Source organism: Anopheles arabiensis, chromosome 2 (assembly GCF_016920715.1).
Source record: "Anopheles arabiensis isolate DONGOLA chromosome 2, AaraD3, whole genome shotgun sequence".
In the NCBI taxonomy this organism is placed as follows: Eukaryota; Metazoa; Arthropoda; class Insecta; order Diptera; family Culicidae; genus Anopheles; species Anopheles arabiensis.
In genome coordinates this window covers 7,255,827-7,279,788 of record NC_053517.1, presented here as the reverse complement: position 1 = coordinate 7,279,788, position 23,962 = coordinate 7,255,827, and the positions used below count along the sequence as shown (strand labels likewise).

General features: G+C 46.6%; 1 protein-coding gene across 3 annotated transcripts in view; it reads right to left on the bottom strand.

The window, feature by feature from the left end:
* The window catches only part of LOC120894684, a 178,282-nt gene extending 155,356 nt beyond the window's left edge, over positions 1 to 22,926 (bottom strand). For 2 of the 3 annotated variants that reach the window (XM_040297425.1, XM_040297427.1), the window contains exons 1-2: positions 22,814 to 22,926; positions 20,706 to 21,451 (exon numbers count right to left, since the gene is read on the bottom strand). The gene's annotated coding sequence lies outside the window, so the exon portion shown is untranslated. The remainder of the gene's footprint in view (positions 1 to 20,705; positions 21,452 to 22,813) is intronic. The other variant, XM_040297426.1, reaches the window with a different exon arrangement.
* Positions 22,927 to 23,962: the final 1,036 nt, after the last annotated feature.

Genomic DNA, 23,962 nt, shown 5'->3' with positions numbered 1-23,962 from the left:
GTGAAAATTGTTTCAACCTAACGTCATATCTTTGCTTCAATCGCAAACTAACGAGGACCGAGCAGGAAACTCCCCGGACGGAAGATAACAAGTAAAATGCACGGACACGGAATTAAAGCTCTCCTGCATGGGATGAGCTTCAGCAACGAGCTTCAATAGAGGCAACACGGAATGGAAGAAGACCTGAAAATCCAGGGTTGTGTGGGAGTTTGGTTTGCCAAGGTATAGAATTAAAAAGAGCTTTAATTTCTGCCAATTTACACTTGATTAAACGTTTGCGATAATTTCGTATCATAATCCTTACATTAGTTCTATTTTCAATCCAACAACATTCGAAGCAATGTGTATGATTCCAAGAACACATTTATGACTAAACACGCTAATCTCTTTAGATCAGAAAGTGTGGAATAAAACATCAAAACGGGTGGCTCAATTTATTCCACCTCCCAGCTCTATTAACGTAGCTCTCTCTCTTTCTCTCTTTCCCTTTATGCTTCAATTACTCGCCCCAATTACAATAAGAAATGTTGCACAAATTATGCACAACCACGAAATGCTGATCCATTTATTGATTCGAGCACCGATTAGCATTACTTTGGTGCGAAAAGGTTGCCCTCATTTACAATTTTCCCAAAGCTGTCCCTCACAGACACAGCACCATCCAAAGCCATAACATTCAATGCGTGTAGTCGCTCTCTCTCTTCCTCTTTCCTCGCATTTCTAAACATACCACCGAAAATATTCCTCCTAGTATTAGCACCAGCTCCCATGCATCATCAAACGATCGCTGGCTCGGAAATCGGATAATCCCGTGACGTTCCGCGGCCTCCCTGCACGTGGCGTCTAATATCCGGGCGCTCCACAACTCGCCCAGCCCAAACCACCCGCTCAGCCACAGCTCAACAGCGGATCCATCTGAAGTTGGTATGCGGTCGAGTGCCGCCTCTTACCCCTCTCTCTCTCCGTCTCTCTCTCTCTCTAATGGCTTCCCTTTACCCCACCAGAGAAAGAAATATCGATCTGGAAACGTCAGCGCGCAAGACGCTGCCCTTTTGAAAGGTGCACTCAGGAGAAGGATTGCCTAATGAATGTTTCTTCCGCCTGCCGCAACCAGCCGCTGCAGCAGCACGGCACGAAAGTGAATGGAAGGATGGTGCACAAGTGCGAGCACGGCGGGGGTGTTTGTTAATGACACAGACGATGGTGCCGCTGATGGCGCTGATGGCGTTGGCAGCCACTGTGCGGAACGTCAAGGTCCTTGCTTAAAGCGCACGCTGTCGAATAATAATGAATAATTTATGCTCGCACACTCGACACTCGGGCGGGCCGGGTTGGCAATTGCGCAAATGCGAGCGGGAGTGTGGCGGGGTCCGTCAGGTCAGGTCCGTCAGGTCGAACCGTTTCGATTGCTTTCGGTGCACAATTTTCCACCCCCGCGAGCGTCACGATGTGATGATTGAACGGCTGTGCACCGTCTCCGTCTCAAAGCCATCGAGGGAAGCACAAACATACTTGAGACTCACTTAACTCCCTTTGCTTCGGTGCTCTCTCTCTCTTTTCCAGCCCCTGCTCTCTTTCTCGCTGCGCTTTTGAGAGGTGCAGTGAGGTGCACAACTCCCCCACTGCGCTTTCTACGGATAGCAATAGCAACGAGGGCAGCAAATATGGATGCGATAAATCGAACCTCTAATGTCTCCTGGCAAGATCCGGCCCATGAAGTTTCGCGCGCGGGATAAAAGATTCATCCTGCAGATGTGTTGCCAGGTGTTCCGGCACGCTTTCTTGCGCTCTTATCTAGCCAGCTCAGGCTCTTTTCAAAGAGAAACCTCAACCGGCTGCCACGGTGCACATTAAATCTACATTTCTTAGGCCCGCTTTATCTTGTGCGGCGTCTTTACGTTTTCAGCCGCAGGCTGCGGAAAGACACCCCCCCGGGCCACCATTCAAGGCTGTGCCATCGTACGAACCGAGTGCGGTAAAGCCGTTTTCTTCACCGCTGCAACGTATGCATACGTTCGCAATCGGTGCCTCAAGGTAGCAGCTGGATCGATTTGTAATCAACGAGCAAATGAAGCCGGAAGTCGTCGGGCGGGCGGCGTGCAGGGTGGAAAAGTGGAAAAGACGTATGCTCCCGTTCACCGCACTGCATATGGGCACCCTTCCCGTGTCTCGATCGGTTTTAGTTTGCACCCACAAATGTGGAATGTCATTATGCACACATTTTTCATCGCTCATACGCGACATACCAGCAGCTCCATTCTTCGCTGCCATTACTACTGTTGCAATACCTGCATACCTGCATTCCTTCAGCGTACTGGTGCACGCGTCTCCGTATGGAAATTCGTCAAAAACGCACCGTGCACACATGCATTGTTAATTAGGTCAAACACCACGGCAAGCAACGGCGAAACTATTTGTGTCACGCGTGTGCACCGCTTAGTGAATAAATAAACAAGACTTGGTTGAGCGATGCAAAGGGGTTAGCATTTTAAACAGCCACACCCACTCCCCATTTTTCAGGGGTCAGGGTTGGAAAATAGTTAAATGCAAATCGATTCACTGATTGCTTTTCGATTGCGTTTTGCAGTCGCAACAATTTTGCCCCAAGCACAGGCCAGCTTGTGGCATCGTTCGGCGAACCGCCCGTGAGCGTTTTGCCGCATCAAACGCACTCGTCTCGCCCTTCTCGCATGCCAAGGTTAGGCGCAACACCCCGACAGGGAGACACGCCATTTTTCAAAGGCTCTGCCACTACCAGCCAGCCAGCCAGCCAGCCAGTTTTCGCCCCCTTGGCGAGCGGAAGCATCAATTGAAAGCATTAATAATTCATCATAACTTTCCAGAGTGTGGCACCACCACGACCATCACGGTTCCATTTATAATCTCAGGCACGTGTCAATGCGGTTGTTGCTCAACTCCCACCGCCATCGACGGTGCCGAGTGTATCACATTGCCCCGTCACAGTCACACACAAACACGGCGAAAAACACCTGTATGTGTGTTTCCTTTTTTTCTTTTTTCAAATTTCTTTTTTTTTTATTGGCTCTGTTGATACTGTTCTGGGGCTTCGTCCATCAAAAGGGCATGAAAAATACATGCCCACCAATTGATTGACAGTTCAAACCGCTCCGATGACAGATCGGTGTCATGTAGTGGCACGAACAGTCACCCTTCGCTAGCGATACTCACACTGCGCTCTCCCGGCGGATAGAGCCGGCGAGTAATAACAAAAACATTTGAACTCTAAAAAATTTCAATCAACTTACTTTACACACCCGGTTTGCTGCGCGGGCAACATTAATTTAGTTTTCGCAATTTATCGACTGATCAACGACAACGAAGTTTTTCGCTTGCATTATTCAGTGCACGGCGGAGTGGAAAAGAGAGGGGGGTGGGGCAAAAAAACAACTTTCAATCATGATTCCATGACAAAGTAAGTTTCGTTGCATCCAGTTGCAAGCTGAGTGAGAACATTTGGAAAGGAAACATGATGTATAAGTTGCACACGACTGCGGGCTGCCTCGTTCTGGCGTGATGCGATGCCGTGGAATGGAGTGTGCGACAAAGTTGTCAAACCGGCAACTTCTTTTTTTCTTCGTCCTTCTATCGATAAGAACTCAAACTATCCGGAAAATAGCGGGCAGAACATGTGGCAGCGAGCGTCTTACGTCTTTTCCTCCCCCCAAACACCCAGGAATGTGTGTCCCACGGCTAAACTGCAGCTAAGTAAGCATCAAAATTTGATTACGTTTTCTTTTTCGGCTGGTGGAGCAAACTATACACGATTCCAGTTTGCTAGTTTTCGTTCAGCGCACTTGGACGTGTGTTGCTGGTCTGATGCTGGCTCTTATTTGCCTACGTGACATGTGTTCAACTAACCGGAGTTGCATGCCCGCCGCTACTGATCGATCTTGTGAGCCAGGCACAAGTTCGATGGCGGCGTTGGCATGCTCGTAAAGCTCGCAGCGAAGTTTCACCAGTTTGAAAGGATGAACAAAAAAAAAATCCAACCAACCGTAAAGAATTAAGTATCACAGCGCTAGCGATAGTTCACGATGCACCGCGAACAAAGGAAAATTCATCGACGTACGACACATACGTTATTGATTTAAAGTATAAAACACGAACACTTTCCCATAAAATCACAGATTCTATCAAATTTACCTTACGCCGTAGACAGAAGCGTTATCCCTCCCCCGTCGGAAGCTAAACCTCCCTAAAACTACCGAAACCGCCCTGATGGTCTCGCACAAATTTCCGGAAATTAAATTACCGTTTTCCATCCGAAACGTGCTCAGCAACGCTTATCGCAAATCCTTCATCGTCTCATGCAAACGGAAACACATCGCCCGAACGGCGGACGCGCGCAACCACCGGCCACAGCTGGACCTGTCCCGGCTGGAACTTCCGCCCAGCCACACAGCCAGTGGGGCAGCCAGAGACGGGCGCAGTCGGCAAAGGATCACGTGAGCTTTCGGCCAATGCCAATTTGATGCTAAATAATATCATTCACTGCGTACTTATTTATTCATTAGCTGGTGTAGATTTTGTCCGCATTTTATTATTCATAGGATCTCATGTGGAAATGCGTTCGTCTTTACTTTCGTCGGGATTTTGATTTCTTCCTCCCCGGACCGTGGACCGGGCCCCGGACCCGAGAAGTATTGAAACGGAACACGGAGCATTACGGAACGGCTCGACTAGGCTTAGCCGTTCCGGCTCTAATTCATTTGTTGGATAATTTTGCGAGGGATTCACTCGGTCGTCGATGCTGCCATTGTTTTGTGTGGTTTTTTTCTCTCTCTCATACACTCTCTCTATCTCTCTTTGCCATATCCTTAAGCCACGTGTGTGCGTGCGTCTTTGTCGGTGCGCCGAAAGCACGCATACGCTGGCTTCATTATGGATTGAATGCTTCAAAATCCCGCCGTGATTGAGTGAAGCCGAAAACCGGTCCCCTCTGCTGTCTCTGTGCCTTCTCTTTTGTTTTTTTTCGGTTTTCCACCCGGTTGCTGGTCGACCAAATGTATCGTACTTTAAGCTTGGCCCGACAATCCGCAAGCGGACACAGCGCATTGCTCAAAACCCCTGGTTATCCCGGCAAGATGAACACCAGGTTCGGCGTTTGAAGCGAGCAAAGTTGTTGCTGATGAAAACCCTCGCTTCCGAGCTTTGCCCACAGATGGCTGGACGGCTGGTTGGACGAGAATGGACTCGAGTTTATGCTGGCTAAGCTTCGTGCTGGAGAAATTATAGTGTTGCGAGTGCTGCACACACACAGACACAGAGCCGACCACTGTGCTAAAACCTCCCTTAATCTCTGGAGAATGTCTGCGCCTACGGGCAGATATTCCGTGGTCGTACGACCACCAACTCGAGCCGTTCTTTCCTGTTGCCCGTTTTTCTGTCGTCTACGATTTTCCTGTGTTTTCTACGCTTTTCGCTCTTTTTCGTCTCCCCATTTTAGATGGGAAAAGTTCGCTGAACGCTTTAAGCAACAACTAGAGCGTGATGGTACCAGGGTTTTTTGTTGTTGTTTCGCTTTTGATTTGCTTCCTTTTTTTCGTAATTTCCAGCTCTAAAATAAGATTAAATTAGTCTTAACCGATTACGAGCTGGGGCAGCAGGCTCATATAGTGATTAAACTTAAAGCAGCCGATGAAAGCCTGCTTTGTTTTGGTTGGTGCAAAGTACAACAAATGTAATCGCTCTTTAATGCCAACGAAATTGTTTAAGAAAAATGATTTACCCGAACAAGATCCATTTTAAACTGCAACAAATTATTGACTAACGGAAACTATTTATAAAAAATCTAAATGTAACACATAAAACTTATTTTATATGTTTAACAACCAATTTCAACAAGGGATGAAATTATTGTCGACAATGCCTGCTCAATACTGATCATAATCACATTACACATGAAACCAACGGAAATCACACACGATCTCCCGAAAAGCAAGCTTCCCATACATCCTTATCAAACTCGTATCGCATCTAGATTGCACCGGCAATCCGTACGAGGCGTGCTTTATCAACATAACTCAATAGGGATGTTTCCAAATCAAACAAATACCATTTTAATTAAGCACACCGGAGCGAACCACTTTCGAAATGGCCCGTTCCCATTCACGGCGGCGAAATCAGATCACCGGGATCAGGTTCCTGTTCCAATTTCCCACACCGGCTCTCCACTTCCCCCTTCCTCCGTGTGGCACATACAATCACCTGCTATTAACCGACCGAGAGCTCCCGGCTGGGCGAGACCAACCGCTGGTAAACTCCCACCGAGAACCGTATTTCAAATGTAATTATCAAGATGAAGGCTTTAATTGCACACGCGGTGCGCACGGAGTTCATTGCAGGTCGGCTTTCCCTTGGCCGCACAACCTCCAACCCAAGCGCTACTACGGTAGTAAGGTCAGCATTACAACACAGCTCGCCTCTCCTGGCCTCTCAACAAGCGCAAAATCTCCCAATCTCGCAGCAGCACAATCGAAAACAAGCATGTTGTGTGCTGAGTGAAAATCGCAATTTCCTATTCCCCGCCGTATCTAAACCTGCACGTCCATATTGAATGCATTTTCACGCGCATTCTGGGAAGTGCTTTCTCCCACAACCTCTCTTTCATCCTCTGTCTCTGTCGCCATCCTTTCCTGAAATTCTAACATCCGAAAAATCGAACCAATCGACCGAACAACCGGCTAACCAACCGTGCAAACACGCTCGGCTGCTGCACTCGAGCACTCGATTCCGTACTGGCGCGGTCAAGTTGTTGCATTCGAGGTGCATACTAATGGGAAAGCGAGCGTACAAATGCGGCCACCCACTTGCGTGCTGGGCCTCGCAGCATATTTCGGTGCAGATTTGAAGCAATAGAAGATGTGAGGCAGGGGGGTGGTGGAATGCAACGAACAAAAAAACACAACCTACAACACTGACCAACTCACCAACGCATTCACAGTTTCACGCACCGCTGTGCGGACTTCCCTCGAGATACGGACGCGCAAAACGGACCGGGCTAAAGTTGGTTGAACTGCATCGATTTCATAATGTTGTGTGTGATTTCAACTGCAGTTGATCAAGGATCGTGCCGGGGGATGTGATACCGGTTGCAGCGTTGCCGATTTGCGTGCACACTCGATAACTTTGTGTACAAATCGTAAATGAAAGGCTGGGGTTACATTGGCCGCTGGCCGAAGGGAAAAGGTCAATCCAATGCATTGATTTAGAAACAATATTTGTGTTGCATCAAATGGGAGCTTGGCCCGGGAAAATGGAATTATGGAAATGGTATTAAATCGCAGTGCAGGCTTGTGTTCTGCAAAGAATGTATGAAGTAAGGGAAAGCGGGGCGAAACGGCCACCTGCATTATTGGCACCTTGAATCGATTGCCGTTAAAATATCAGTGTAATGTCGTTAACCCAATGAGATAAAGAGCAAAACCCTTAAGTATGCCATTTTGCCCCGCTTTCCCCTACATACAACATTTACCAATACCGTGCAGTTTGTTTACGAAAACCTGAAAAATGGCTTAACAGGCTTATTCAGCCAACTGCTCATATAAAGTTCATCACTTCGATTAAAATATGTTTATAAAAGCATGGCAATTTATCAAATAAAACGACAAGCATTGATTTAAGTACACTGTTTTTGAAGATACTGTCCATAATTAACACTTTCAACACGCCATCCTATCGTGCCAAGCAGCAGCTTCTATTTTCGTCCCTGTTTCCATCCAACCAACTAAAAATACCTTCCCCCTTTTTTGCATAACCAATTATCCATTTCAATGTGCTATACAATCAAACACTTTCCATTTGCCTGTTGCCGTCTCAGCCTTTCGCAGGAAGTGCTCCATTAACAGTACTTATTCCACTCAATTACACCTTCCTTACGCCTTCCTTGGCAACACAGCACGGCCCGCACGGCGGCACCAGCTGTAGCTATCGATTATCCTTCCGATACTAGTAACGAAACAATTTTGCGCACACAGCACGGGCCATGCTGTTTCTACCCGATAAATCTTCCACCCCTTCTGCTCTGGGTCCGCCCGTTTCCGCCCCAGCTTGCTTTCGGTCAAAGCGTACCCGCAGCCACATTTTCAATTAAAAACGCAAACTTCCATTGTATAATTACGCCTCTAATAGACAGCCCAGCAGCAGTACACAGCATGAAACCTTATTTAAGAAGTTGTCTCTCTTTCTTTTCTTTCTCTTGCTCTTACTAGCTCTTTCTCTCTTAGCCCCCCGGAGAGGCCTTTCGTTGCTGCCGTGCTCACCAGTGTAACAAGTGTAAATTAATGTATCAATTTCTTCTCACAGACAAAGCTCGCTGCAGATTCCATGCACAGCATGCCGCAACGGGTTTCTCTTCCACCGAGTCCACGCTTGCACTTACTCCCTCCCGGATGCCACTCCAAGTTGGAACATGTAATGTAACAATAGCTTCCCAATTATCTGTTCGGCAAACTCACCCGAGTGGTTCGCTCTGTTTTGCATTTCGTTCTTTCCTTTCCTTTTTTCTGCTCCAATATTTTGTATCATCGCCCTTCCCCGGTTCGAAACCCCAAAACACCAACACCACCCATGCTGACCAGGCACAACACACCTTCAGAGCGCACGGAGAGTGTTGCTGCCGGAAGCTTGGCCCGGTCTATGTGTGTGTATGTGTGTGTGTGAGATAGCTTGCGAGTTGCACTTGGTTGAACTTTGAAGTGTGCTTGAACGTTTGTGGTCGGTCGGTAACCAGAAGCGAGTTTCGACACTCCCGAACGGCATTAGAATTTCTCTATCCTACCCCAAAACCCTTCCTCTCCCATTCCCCATCTGCCTTTTACCAACTACCTTACCCATATGGTGCGATGATGGAACAACGGTTGCCGCTAATGCTCATGTACGGGTGCGCGACGGGAACATGTACAGAAATTGAGAAAGTATGGCGCTGCATTTTTTGGCCCCCGCCATCATGCGATTACACACTGCACTCGCACAAGCGGGACCGAGCTGGCTGGCGTCGGGGGCTAGAACGGGTTGCAGGCAACATAAAATTATGCCACACATGGCGAAACCGGGCGTGTGTGTGTGTGTGTGTGTGTGTGACTGCACGCGCGAGACCGTCTCCACTTTCGGAATGTGTAGTGCAAACATACAGGAGAAAGTTATTTTAGTTGCAAATATATTCAACACATACTCCGTACGCGGCCCGTTTAGCTGGAACGGTCCGCAAATTGCATCAAGCGGCAACAAGCTGGACCGGCGCGGGGGACAGAGCAGGTTGACCCGAGGGGCAGGATTTCCGCTTGGAAAAATTCGAATTTGCGTTCGAGGCAAAATTTTGCAACACTGTGTCGGCCGGCGTGTGCGAATTTGAGCCCGGACACTAAATTATGAACTCGGTGAAAGTGTACCAACAAAAAAAAAGAAAACAGAAACGCCATCGAGAAGAAGCACCAGCACCAGCAACAAAAAAAAGGTGGCCACAAGTTGCCCCTTCCGCCCAGATAAAAGCCAAACGCTGGGGCTTTTAACCAACGGTGTGAAAGTGGGACACGGTTTTATGAAAAACGAGCTCGTTACCTCCGTATTATTATCGGAGAAGCTGTGCGTCATGGGTTGGGTTGGGCCGCTACCGGTTCAGCTAAAGGGCATGAGCTTCAAAACGAGCCCCAGGAGAGAAGCACCAAACGGCAGTAGCTGGCACCTGACATACTGTTTTTTAACCATATCTCTTGCTCTCTTAGCCTACCGCTGATTTGTGCACACTTAATTGCGATACTTCAAGAAGTGAGCGTTGCTAAAAAATATTAGAAACGTTGCTAGCCTTGCCGGTAGACACCCAAGCCGTTCAAAATTGTGACACCATAAAAGCGCTCATATTCTGTTGGCAAACACGTCGCCAAACAGGTAAATGAGATTGACAACTCAAAACGATCCAACCACGCTGGCCCTGCACTCAAATTTGAGTAGCTAGGCTGTTTACACGTTTAACAAACAGTTTAGCAAACGGGCGTACCGTGTGGCACCGCCCCGCTAGCATTCCCGTAATCCATCAATCAATCCATCAATCAGTCAACCGATCAATCAATGCTCAGTGGCACAAATGTTACCACGGTATTAATGCGTTCACCTTTTCTTCTCGCTGCTGCCTTCCCACGCTTGTGCGCCGGGTATGATTTTGGATTGCGTATTTTCTTACACACCACACCTGTCAGCAGGAAGCAGGATGCTTAATCACCCATCCTTCCACTCGACGCGCAATGGGTTGCGTACGCATTTGCGCGTATCGTGTACCTGCTGCCATGACGTGAACACGCTGGTAGGTTGATTTTGGAATGGAGCAGTTGAAAATGAACCAAAGTATAGAATTGTATTCAACTTTAATTAATGTTTGTGCACAAAATGCAATAAAACACTCTTTAAATGGCATTACAATTTTCGCTTCACATTTCGCACATTTTGTAGAACATTTTGGTATCACACAGTTGTTCTTCATTTTGACTCTTTATGTACGCACCAAGAGCATGAGAATGCAATGAAACGTTTTATAATACATACGTTATTTGCAACAACCCAAACGAAGGGCCAACAAATCACTGCACTACGCCACGTAGCAGACTAATTACAACATAATCAACAACAAAAACCACTGGGCGGCTCCATCGCTTGAAAAACTATTTTGTTAATGCTAGAAAATGAAAACAATAATCAATCGGCATTCATGAGCAAACAAGTTTGATAAATGCTATGATGCTCTAGATTGTAATGCACTGCAAGCTATCTAAATCTTCAATCTATTGAAAGGCCTAAAGTATCAATTCATTACATCAACTGTGTTAGAAGATTCATACACAAATTTATAAACAGATATGTTGAACACATAATATATAAACATAAATTGGTCAAACAATTCTGAAACTATTAGGAGCTAAAATATAATAATTGTATGCAATGCAGTTCATTTTAAATTTATCTTTAACAATCAACAAACTGATGGAGGCGCATGGTGCTTTATTAACTTTATCAAAGATTTGAAAGTTCTCTAATTATCGAGCTAAATCGAAAGTTAACATCAATAATTTACAAACCGCATTGAAATGTTTATACAAAAGCCAAAATTTGGATGCAAATTTAACAATTTCAACTCTTTTGTACCCAAAACCGTGACTGTCGCTCGTTAAAATGTATATCGATACGTTACTCTTCAAAATACGAATACGATTACGTCCTCGCTCATTGCTCTATCTGCAGCTCTTCAACAATAATGATTCGGCATTTCCCATTGTCAACCGGGCTCATCATTCATTCGTCCTAGAACTTCCGGCAGCTCTGATCGAAACGAGCCTCGAACAAAACATCCTCCCCATTGTCGATTGTAAAATATTCCATCCCTTGCCTATAAACTTCACCCGTAGCATACATCCACGCTCCGTGCTGAAATCAAACGCTTTGCCCGCATTGTATCGTCCTAAGCTAACCGCGAATCTTTCTTACCCCAACCTCCGGCAGTACCGAATCAACCTTCCATCAGCGGATTGGTGGTGGCCACGAGGTTTCAAAATCACTTATTCAAATATTTTCTCCCATTACTCACCCTACCGACCATTCGATACAAACACTCCAATACACACACACACAGAGGAGAAAAAATAATAATTCGAATAACAATTTCTCCTGCCTCGTCGTATGCGCGCACAATGCGCGTACCGGATCCGTTTCAACCATCACTGAAACCCCTCATTTGCCGCCCCATTATCTGTCCGACTGGCGACAAGTAGGTCGAGTGCGGCGACTGCGGCCCCTTATTCAAACGGGCCATCATTATCATCATCTTATGATTGGAATCATCAGCCGGTCGTCGGTCTGCGTTGATGTTTGCGCCCGTCGGTAACGCGCGCACAGCGCACCGTTCCGGGGAAGCCGTGGAGAAGAAAGCAGCGATTGAATCGAAATCCTGCAAAATCAACTCAGATTTCCGGTAGCGACGAAGGTTCTTTCCCAATGGGCTGAACAGTTAACACGATTTGATCGATTGCCGTGACGAGAGCGAGAAAGAAAGAGAGAAGCGAGAAAATTCGATAAATCCGGTCAATCAACGGCTCATTGCTTTTCGGGGAAGGTGACACAGTAGGCAGCTCTAGGGAAAATTGTGAGCGCAGCAGTACTATTTTTTATGCTTTTAGAGCAGGCGCACAATAACAAACACCCTGGCCAGTAATGGTTTGATCCATTTATGAAGTGCTACTGTGTCTATGGGAAGGAGCTTATTCGATTTGTTTTGCCACTTCTCACAATCCTCGATAAAACGTGCTAGCTGCATAACTAATAATAACTTTAAAATGAAGCTTATTTAACTACAATCTATTTTTGTTTCGCTAAATAAACCCTCTTGGTACAGGTCGTCGACCTTTGCACCTGCAACAATCATTAATCATTTGTTGAATGATTAATCAATCAGCAAAACTACGCAAGTCCTGACTCGACCCCTGAACAAAATCTGCAAATTAACGGTAGATAACACCGTATGGCAGAGAAGTTTGACCTTTTATTTAAGCTCGCTCTCTCTTTCTATCTACCTCTCTTGCCTTTCGATCAATATCCAAACACCAACTCCCCAAACGGATGATTTCCATCGGTCCATCCGACGGAGTTGGAGCTGTTCAAGGGTCAATTAAATTTAATTACACCAGTTCCGGTGAAATTTTCGTTCCATTTGCTGTATCATCGGCGAGCAAGATAAACTTCATTCGCTTCACCACTTCCAACGCCCCAAAAATACAACACCTGCAAATAAACCTATCTTCTTCGCTCACCAAATGCCTGCCTTACCGCCACAGCAGATTGATCGAGTTTGTGTTTTGATGAGCTGCAAATTAGTTTGGAGAAATTACACCGGTAAACATCGGTTATCGATTTCCGGCTACAGGTTTGTGCTGCCCTCTGGCCAGCCAGGTCTGGTTTTTATTGAGTGAGCCTGAGGTGTCTTCGACTTTCATTCCAGCTGGAACGTGAACCCTACTTCAAGCCGATTGATCAGCGCCACAGATACATTAAATGTTGCCTTCGAGATGGTGTTTCGGGATAGCAATCGCTCAAACATTTGCAACCATCTCAAACCCCGGGCGTCGGAGCTCGGACGCTAACCTCAAATTGGTGTGCTGCTATCGGTTCTTAACGACCTTATGAAATCAATCGTCCTGCAAAAGCATCAAACCAGCAACGAAAACCATCACCGGAAATGAGTTATGGATGAAAGCAAACACCACCGTGATGGGAAAGCTGTCCTTTCATCTGAATTCAATATCGTCTAGCCGCCAGCATGCCCCTATACCCGGGTAAGGTACCTTTCCATAGAAATTTGACCACCACACTCTGTTGAAGCGTCAACAAACCGCTCGCTTTAGATGCAGTGTTCAAGTGAGTCTAGTGAACCGTGAGTGAGACGAACACTAAAACCAGACCGAACCCTGCCCGCCGCTGTGCATGTGAAGCCAATCCTAAGAGCCAAAGGCACGTTCGGTGACTTCATTTCATTGCTAACAGCTCCATTCGCTTTCAACTACACAACATCAACCTCTTTACAACAACCCGAAATCTTCCCTGCGCCCTACGTACGACTGGGAGACTGGTGGCGAAGGCAACTGTTAACCCATAAAAAATAAAGTTATACTCCTCTGCAGCTCCTGAATATTGATCACACACGCTCTATCTCTCTCACTCTGCTTGAAGGTAGCCAACAGTAGTGTATGTGGCTTACGGGTGCAAGTCACACCTTGGCGGTTTACTACTTAGTCATCAAAAACGATGAATGACTACAGTCGACGCGACGTGCACCGGGTGGCAACGGGCTAGAAAGTTAATGCGCTTTTCTCTGCGCTCGTCGTTTGCCAAGCTCGTCACGAAAGCTCATCAATTGATGAGAAATCAAAAAGCTCTTCCACCCACTTCAGACCGCAAACATAAGTGGATGCTGTCTCAAGACACTGCCAAGACACGATCGAAACGATGGTGAGGTATACAAGCACATCAACTCTGTAACACCGACCCAACCACAGCGTATGGATGTTGTGTGTTTTTTTCTCCTTCCGAATGCATGTTGCAAGATAGATTCCCTATGGTTTTCGCCATTCCCCTTCTTAAAGGAACGTTTGCACGGTGCTAAAGTGAAAAGTTACGTGCACATTTTGGCACACAGTGAACCAGTGTTCGTGATACACGCTCACGAACAGCATTCGCGATGGATCAAAGGCTGGACACGGTGGGGCAAAGACACGCACACACAAAAAGACGGACGCTCACTCAATTGGTGAGCTGTTTCGTTTCGGGGCGCGTTTTTACGCTCAAGCGCAATCTTGCGGAACTTGGAAGTAAAATTCCCAGAACCAAGGGCCAAATCGTGTCCAACGGTGGCACTTTATGTTGGAGTGGTTCGTTTTCTCGTGCTAGTGAGCTTTTCCAATCAAGCAAAGCTATCCGCTGTGAATAGCAATTTGAAACGACGTCGCTATGGGTGACCGTTTATTAGCTACCATTTTTAGTGACGCATGTTTATAGGTAGTTCAAGGGTTTGAAGTATTGCCTTTCCATTGTTCTAAATCAAATGTACATCTTATTTGGGTTATTGTTTCGACTTGAAAATTCAGTTGTTACCTAAATCTGCAGATTGCATCACTTAGAGCCTACCGAAATAGTCAAGATTGCAGATTGTGTCAATGTTCTGTAATTATTCTGTAAAAAGATGTCCATTTTACACTGCACAAACATTCTCAACTAGTTTTGAATACAAACATCCTATTATATATAACTAAAATAAGTCCATAAATAACTTTTGATTCCCAAAATCGTTTACTTAAAAATACCACAGTACCTAAACCATTCGGGAAGGTAAAGTGTCACATTTTCCCAACCAAATACCACATACTTCACTCACTTACCGTAATGCGACCCCGTAATGTGCGCAAACAAAGCCCCACCGGGTATATCGCCACTAGCATACATTTTTAAAACCGAAACAGCTCCCCAAGCTTGGCTGCAAAGTGATGTAAACAAAATAAAAGAAAGAGCTGCCGAAGAGTCTGCTGGTTCTGGCAGACGGCACGCGATGGAATGCTCGGGGAAAGGAAAAACATCCCATCAACACGATCAAAATCTCCACAGCGGGGGGAGGACCAGACCGTAATATGTGTTCTCCTCGCAAGGGTAGACCCGGCACACACACACACACAGACACCAATCCCTTAATGTCGTCGGGCAAAAGGAAAACGCATCTGATTTGCACACAGATTTTACGCCACTCTTGAGGGAGGCGACACAAAGACAGCGACCGCTAACCGAAATCGAAACAAAAGCAGAAGGAAAGCATAACAAACACATACCCAGACATATCCGGTGAAAGTCTCCCGGGGATTCGATCCCCGGATGGTACGGCGGAGGAGAGGTTAAGGAAAGCACATAAAAAATTCACGCTGTGTTTCTTGTGGGCTTTTTTTTCGTTGTCTCAAGGTTTGGCCCGCCAAGCACGAAGCCTAAATATCGAATGGACTCGGCGTAAGAGACAATTGTTTTCCACACTTTGCCCATTATAGGTTTGCTGCTTGTGTCTGTGCTCTCTGTTTGTGTGTGTCAGGGCATATGAAACATAAGAAAAACTTTCCTAGTGTTAAGCAATGGCCGGGACAGTCAGAAAGTCAAGCTGCGTTCATGTTGTGTTCCATGAAAGCCCACACGTGTCGTTGCCACGTAAAGGTGGAAAACAGAACGTAGCATGCTTTAGTTTTAATAGATTCGGCAGAGAGTCTAAAACACTCATACAGCGCAACTTTATAAACGACACTCCAGTGCAGTATGTTCGCTTGCTATTTTCTTTTATTTCTGCAATCTTTCGTTTTCACACAATACACACACACAAACGAGCGGCCCCATCTGTGAACCGTTTTCTAGCTAGGGCTAGGGTCTCCATGCGACCAACCATACCTAAACCGGCACGAAACAAATGTTTTACTATTTGATACAAAATTTCCAAATTTTAAAACAAAACACATCTCCTCTTACGCTGCCAGCCGGTTTGCTGAAAAGAAGTGCAAAGTAGCAAAACTATATGACCTGTGACGATCGACAGCACAACAACTGCCAAAACGGCACACGGCAGATGCTACCCACTTCGACACGGCTTCGGCTGTATAAGCTGCTGCTTCTTGGTAGAATACGAAAAAACAAACCCTTTTCCACATGGCAGAAAGCAAAGCGAAACGACGCTCCCTTGTTCGCTTCGTGCAACCCTTTGCCTTGCGTCCCCGATACACACGGAACACACGGAATTGCAGATAGGAAAAGGTCAGCATCGAACGCTTGTCGCAACCAGACAACAATCATAGCGACAAAATGGCCACGATCCTTTTTTTGCCTTTTCTTGCCTCCACAGTTGTTCCAACAGTCCCTCGAACCGAGATACTACCTTGCACACACGTACGGATAAACATTTATCCATAAGCAATCACACCCCGCCGCTAACCCCGCCGTCCAGCGGGGAGGATGTTTTTAAGGGAAACGATAGGGCCAAGATACTTGATCCGTATCGGGACAATCCCGAGCCGTCTGGATTGTCGGGTGTCAAAAAGCGCCTGTTATCAAGAAGCGCTTCTTTATTGCGGCTTGAGAAACACTTGCCATAAGCGCAGTCGAGTTTATAAATCCGTCCGCCGCTTTCCACTGGCCCCGGGCCCGGACCAGCTCGAGCCGCTTCGGAGATACGGCGAGTATATGGGAAGCATTAAAAAAGCGGAAACTAAATCTAATTGAAATAAATAAACACAACAGCACATCGTCTTGATGTCGCAAGACTGCATTTCAGCTGTGTATTGAGCGCGTTTCTGAAGGAAAAGAAATGACATTCCCCCTCTCCCCTTCCTTCGGCTCTTGACCTACACAACTTTCACCATTCTCCATTAGTGAAGCTTCATTTTTGGATATTATTGTTGTCGTGGCCGTTCGGTCTCAGCGAAAGCAATTCAAGCCCAGCCCCAAATTCGCCGGCAGTGGATCTGAAATTCAATTTAAAACAAACATATCAATTTCCCAGCCTTTCGGCCCATTTCCACTCCCCCTTTCCTGCTCCGCGAGTCGGCTTTTCCAACGGGTCCGGTTTGTTCGGTCTTTCCAGCGAAGTTTTATGCGGTTCGCTTTTGCACACCGCAGCAGCACGGGCCTTGCCGAACCCTTGCTCCAGTTCCACTTTGCTCTGTTTCTTCTTCGACCCCTTTTGCGCGCGTTTATGTTTTACCGACGACGGGTTTATGTTTTACCGTAAACAGCCTCCATTTCCGTTTGCTTTGTCTCGCTCTCGTTTTCTCTCTCTCTCTCTATCCTTCGGACGTTCCGTAACATGAAACGTGCTAAACGAAAACTGACTGGGTTTCTGGGTACTGAACAGGGAAAAGGTGACCGGTTTTTCTTTTGCTTTCCTTTTTTTGGTTTGTTTTCCATGGCGCTGTGTCCAAGGGAGCAGCGCGCTCGTTTTACAATTTTCCTCTCTCACACATACACACACGCACATTCGTCTCACATGTCCTTTGCCGGTAACCATAAAGTGTACCGCTTAAACACTCGCTTCTTGAGATAATCCGACCGGCGGCACAACATTTCGAGCTCGTGTTCCAACCGTTCCTTTATTCGAATCGCTTTCCAGCCCTTTCGAGCGTGTTGCAGGATGGTGACGGGCAGGAAAGTGACCCCTTCGCATGGGGTATTCTCGGACCGGGCAATAAATCAAGCTTTTCACGCTTTAAGCACTCTACCCTGGGCGGTGGTTTATTTTATTTATTTATTTATTTTTTTCTCCCCCCGCTCAAGCCATTCCAACGATTGTCCAACGTGTCGCGTCGTGTTTGGAAGCGAATGAAATTTAATTGTGTAATTAATGATGAGTTCATAAAATTTTACTTCCAAAGCTACTTTGGGCGCAATAAAAAGAGATCGTTTTCACTCCGTGCTAAACGGTTCGATGGGAAAACTCATTATTGCTTTTCAGCGATTCAGCGGAAACTCGACGGTCATTTCCGCCTTCAAACCCTTGCTGGTATAGAGAACTTTTCTGTATATTTTACTAGGCTCAAAACAAAACTTCAAATAAACAAAACCATTCACTGCACATTAAAGGTTGTGAGGCTCCGTAATCAGCCTAACCTGTCGACCTATTAATGTGTAAAGCAACCAAAGCAACACAGCGGCCCAAAATTCTCGCCTTCATCGACCCTGAGCTGTCTAGGTTCACGACCTACGCAGCGCAAACTTTCGACCGAAACGCATGTTTAAAGTTGGAAAACCCTCCACCCCTCGGTGGAGAAGCGCTTCCGTGGTTCTACGTTCTGTGCGTGGGGAGCAATATCATCTACTCACAAATCGAACAACCGTGGCCGAGAAAAACAACGTATCAGAACTTTTCCAACAGTGGGTGCTGCTTTAGAGAACTTTTACAAATCTTGGGATGGTTTCGTCGTGCTTTTTTGTTTGTTTCTGCAACCACACAAATCTTGGGTCGATTTACAAAACATTCCCGGTACATAAATCTGGGCCAGCCGGCACGAAATGAGTGATGCTCAGTTTGTTTTGATCGTGAGAGTGGTTGTGTGTGTGCGTTCGTAAAATTGTTTATGAGTCTGTTTTTTTTTCTTCTACCAACAATCGCTAGAAAATCACCGGCAAGGATGTGGGTCAACCTGAACAAAAAGCCTTGAAAGTGAAGGTGTCGGAAGAGCAGTTAACGCTTTCCTTCACGTCATCCTACTGCACCGTTCGTTGTTGGGGTAAGTTTTTTTTGTATAAAAAAGGTTTTTGTATAATAAATCACGCTGCAAAAGCTCACTTGGGCGAAAACAGACGAAAGAGAGGGAAAAGGAGAGAAACCTGGAGCGCAAAAAAAAAAACTGCACAATTATTCATTCGGCTTTAGCAGCATTTCAGGCGAAGGTTATATTTAAATTTTAAATATAACCACCGTAGCCGTATAAATGGGCCGGACAAACCCCTAGCCAGATTATGCGAGCAGGTGGCTCATTACGTTTAATGCATTCTCTTTTTGCCGGGCAGAGCATTTTAAGCCCGGTTTTATGTAACGTGTTTGACGTTACATTTATTTACATTTTTGCTAACCAAAAACTTTCCCATTCCTTTCTCGAAAGGCTTCACATCTTCCTAGAAGTGCTCGAATGAAACCACGTGGCGGTGCAAAACTTTCTGAAGATCTAGCTCGCTAGATAAAGGTCAAGTGTACAAATGTAACCACAAACGTAACAGAAAGAAGCAGGAGAGCAGAATTCCACGAATTATAACTTCATCTTTCACGCGCTTTGCAATTTTCAGTTCCTTCCCGTGGTAGTCGTTTATTGTTTTCGCTTAGCGGCGGTGGTGTTTTGCTTCTGCACCCCACCGAACCAGCACCAGCAAACCACAAACAACGGCAAATTGCTGTTTAATCCAACCATCATCAGGCACGCTAATGGTACGGATCAGCCAACTTGCCGCCGTACTTGCCATGCGGAACCGCAAAGTCATTTGCTACTTATCAATCGACCGAGTCCAGAGTCCAGAGGCTACCGATGACAGCCTCATGCCCCCCCACCCCCACCCCCTATCCTACCCATCAGCTAGCCGTCTAATTACAGGTTCGCGTCAGCGTAATCCCTCGATCCATTGTTAGCCCGTCCCAGAAGTACCGCTGGAAAGCTGCTGCCTGTCCGACCGATCTTGCGTTTAATTAGGTAAGCAAAACTGGTAAAACCGACACATTTAAAGGCCCCTTGGGTGGGTTGATGCTTTGCCCCCCCCTCCGGGGCTTCAGGACGCAACGCCCGCCCTGGAAGAAAGCGCTTCAAAGGCCACCATGCTCCAGGAAGTGAATGAAGCCCATCAACGGAGCGGCGTGCGCGGTATGGCCCCGTCCCAGCAACAAAGGAGTGATTATGGCTTTACCAGTAACTGCCGACTAGTTCGCCTCGCTTCGTTACCGGTCGTACGGCGCAAACAAAAGGCGCACCCTGCAATGCTTGAGATCTAGGGCCAGCGCTTGCCAAGGCCAGAACGGCAAGCCGGGCTTAATGAGCCGGTTGAAATGGTGTGGTGTCGCCGGTGCCTTCTAGAAGCCGCTGCCACCGAGATGAATCGTTCGCCACAGCAACAGCTGCCCCGTGGCTGAGTTCTGCCTCTTCTCGCTCCTTCCTGCGGAAAAGACTAACAGGTCAGGTCGTGTACAACGCAAAGTTCACTACTTGTGATGCTAATTTTGTCTCGCCCAACCCTCGACACCGTGGGACTTCTTCTTGGTATGCAAAAACTGTCGCCTAGCTTCACGCTTACTGGGGTTACATCTTTGTGAATAGTCATCTATGAGGAAACCTTTCTCCTACAGCCTGAACCAAGGTTATTGCTGCACTGGTGCAGGAAGACTCCAAAATCGGGTCTCCCTCGAGGGCATTAATCCTTTCGGAAAATGTCACAACCGGGTTTTAATCGCCGCCAGGCCCCTCGACCACTTGCAGCACTGTGCGGTGGGTAGTCCGAGGTGAGCTTTAAAGGTGAGTTGCGCATAGGGTTTCAATTCAAATTGCTCACACACACAAAAAAAACAATCAAGAAAATACAAAACATAGAATAAAATATAGCCTTCCCGGAGGTTAGGGCGAGCGAGAAGAATGTTGATAAAAATAGCTGACCTAGTTCTGGCTCCGCTGCTAGTTGAACTGCTGCTGCTGCTACTGCTGATGTTGCTGCTGCTGGAGAACGCATCTACTTTCGAAGTATTTCGTGAGTGGCTCGGGCGCTTGAGTGCTTTAAAGTGTAATCGCTGCCGTCACTGAACGATATCTGTAAAAGCAATAGCCACCACTACCACTATGCTAGGTTGTGTTTTTCCTTTTTCCTTACGCCTGTCTTCACTTCACCTGTTTCTTATTCCTTTTTTTTAGCTATACACAATCAGACACTGACAAACACACACGCTTGGAAGAAAAATGGTATCGGGCTAGCCTTGCTTCCTGCACGGGGGGTTATCTATACAAGAGCAGCGTTTCAGTCGCTGAGCCCGAACTAGATTGACATTCCGCGATTTTGAACGTCAAAGGACGTCACCCCTTTTTGTAGCCGATCTACATACACACACACAGCGCACAGCACACATACAGCACTAACAATGCACTCACACACTCTCGCGCGCGCTTGGATCTGTCAGCGTTGTGCCGTTTGGTGGTAACACTTACGTTTTCCTATTTTGCTCCACTTCACAGTACCAACGCACAATAATCTAGCCGTGAAACTCTCTCACACACACACAAACACATTCACACGCTTGGAAGACGACACTCACATTTCCGGTTCACTTTTCGAGCCGTCACCGAACGAATCTGTCACAGCATATGTTTAGCTTAAGCGTTTTAGCAAGAATAAAGCCTGGAATGACACTCTGAAGGATGAGAAGGATTATACAAGCTTATGCAGAAACATGCAGGAATACACACAAATAAATAGCTCGAAACATTGTGTATTCAGTATTCAGTATACAGAGCTGAGTTTTCGAAAACTTTAACGATCCTCCGTACCCTGTCTAGTGCGTGTTGCTCTAAATCTCTCACGCTTAGCTTCCATTCCAAATTCCATCCAAAAACTGGCAGATTTTATTTGCACAGCCACACCGGGGAAAGCGAATCGCACTTTACATAAAAGAAAAGTCATTCCCATTCAACCTACCCCTCCCTCCTACCCACCCATCTGGCAAACAAATGCCCTGCCCAATTCTTGTTTTGTACGGAATGGCTGAAAATTCCGTTCCGTGCGACCGCCTCGGAGATGCCTGCCGGATGCCTGTTAACGACCGTGCACCCTTGTCCCCACCCTGCCCCTGCTGGCCCGCCAGCTGGAAGTGTGATTATTTTTATTTTATCTTCTCCTTCACCAGCGCTCGGGGCATCGGCACCGGTTTCGGTATCGTTTTCGAACCGCCCGGCTGCTGCCTGTTTGGCTGCCGCCGTGTTACGGCCACCGTTTATGGTTTATTATTTTTGGAGCAAAGTTTTCACGATCGGAAACGAACGATAACAGCGCGAAAGCTGCGTGCTGGGCGAGAGTGTGCCCGAGCAAAACAGCCTAAAGGGAAACGCTACAGCGCGTACCTACAGACGAAACGCTGATAATGATAATGCGCCGCGGTTCCGTGGCGAGCGGTGCCGAATCCAACCACCCGCCACGCCAAACGTAGACGCCCTTCCCTCCTTTTCGGGGGTGGGTATTGATTTCAATTTTTTACAGCTCTCCGACCCGAAGCTGATTGAATTATCCTTAGCTCGGTGCTGGTGCTCGGAGGAGGCAGCTCCAGTGATGATAGTCTGGAATGTGTAACGCGCCGTATTACGCAACGTATCGCAGTGCAGATTTCAGCCACGGACCAAGAGGTACTTCATCGTTGAAACTGTTGAAAAACTGGCCATTCGACACTGCCACGAGTACTGTGTTAGGGTCTGCCACTTTCCTCGTCTAAACTGTCAGTGACAGTGAGCGGATGGATTTTCAATTCCATTGGAGTTTTGTCCATGAGTACTAGATTAGTGTTTCCAGGTTGAATAGTAATCATTTAAGTGTTTTAACAAATGCACATGCACACACATCTGGAGGCTCCGAAACTGTATCCCGGCTTAACTGTCTCTCCTCTACGATCTCCCAAATGCACCTAATGAGACATTTATGTTTGTTTTTTGCTTTGCTGCTCTTTCACTGGGTCAACGCTACATCACAGTGCGCGAATCATGGAACACGGCAGTACCGAACGTACCTTCGCAAAAGATCACGGCTCGTACGTCAACCGATAAACGACCGATAACGACACTCCTACCCAGTGGGCCTGTTACACCGACGCGGGATGTTGCCAAACTGGCGACCGTTCCAGCATCCGCGTCGAGTACGCGTTCATCCGATTCGGGAGGCTGGATGTTCTTTTTCTGCTCTTTTTATTTTTTGTTTAGTGTCTCCGAAAGGATCTTGCTCAGCTTCGGAAAATATTCCTCGCCTCGTACTTTTGCCATGCGAACCGAGCGAACCGAACGTGGTGTCGTGGCGCTGAACAGGGAGAGTAAACGATGCCGTGAGATGAGAATGTGAGATGATGCTTTCGCGACGGTGAGTGAATGAAGGTAAGCAAAAGCGACTCAGGGTGGCTGGTGAGAAGCTGGTGCTACTATTTCTCAGTGCTCGTATTAACATAAGAATAGCTTTTCTGTATCAACATATAAAATATTATAAAATTAGTTTTTTTTAGACATTTTGGCATTAGAGCAACCCGGTCGTAAATGTCTGTTCAACCAATAATCTTGATCCATCGTATAATTCCGTTGTTTTATGGCTTTATTATTATTTTTTTATTTAAAAAATCAAGGGATTATTCCAAGCAAATAAAATCATAAAAATATCTTTCGTTACCTCCCAAAATGTTGTTATATTTAAATTTTTCAATTCGCTCAAAGAGTACAAACCACCTCCAACCACACCATACGTTACCACCAACACGTTTGCATCTGTGAGATGAGAGTATACTGCCACGCGTAAAGGATTTTCACTTCGTGTCCACTCACCGCATCCGAACCGACCCGACGTTCTCTCACCAAGCGTATTTTGTTGAATATTTTCTCAATCATCCCGGGGCGGAAAAAGTGACACCCGAACTAGTGTTCATCTATCCTCCCTGCAACAAAAGGGAGGAACAAAAACAGTAAAAAAAAAATAACACAACACAGCACAGTAACACCCAATCTCGAGTGAATCGAAGAAAGGAAGATAAACAAATGCCGACCTATGTGCCAGTGACCATGCGCACAGTCATTCCGGGTCCGGGGGGAGGAAAAACAACACAACTCGTGCGACAACTGTTTTAGCAAAACGACCAAACGTACACATCTCGTCTCGATGATGGAGCTTATGTACGCTT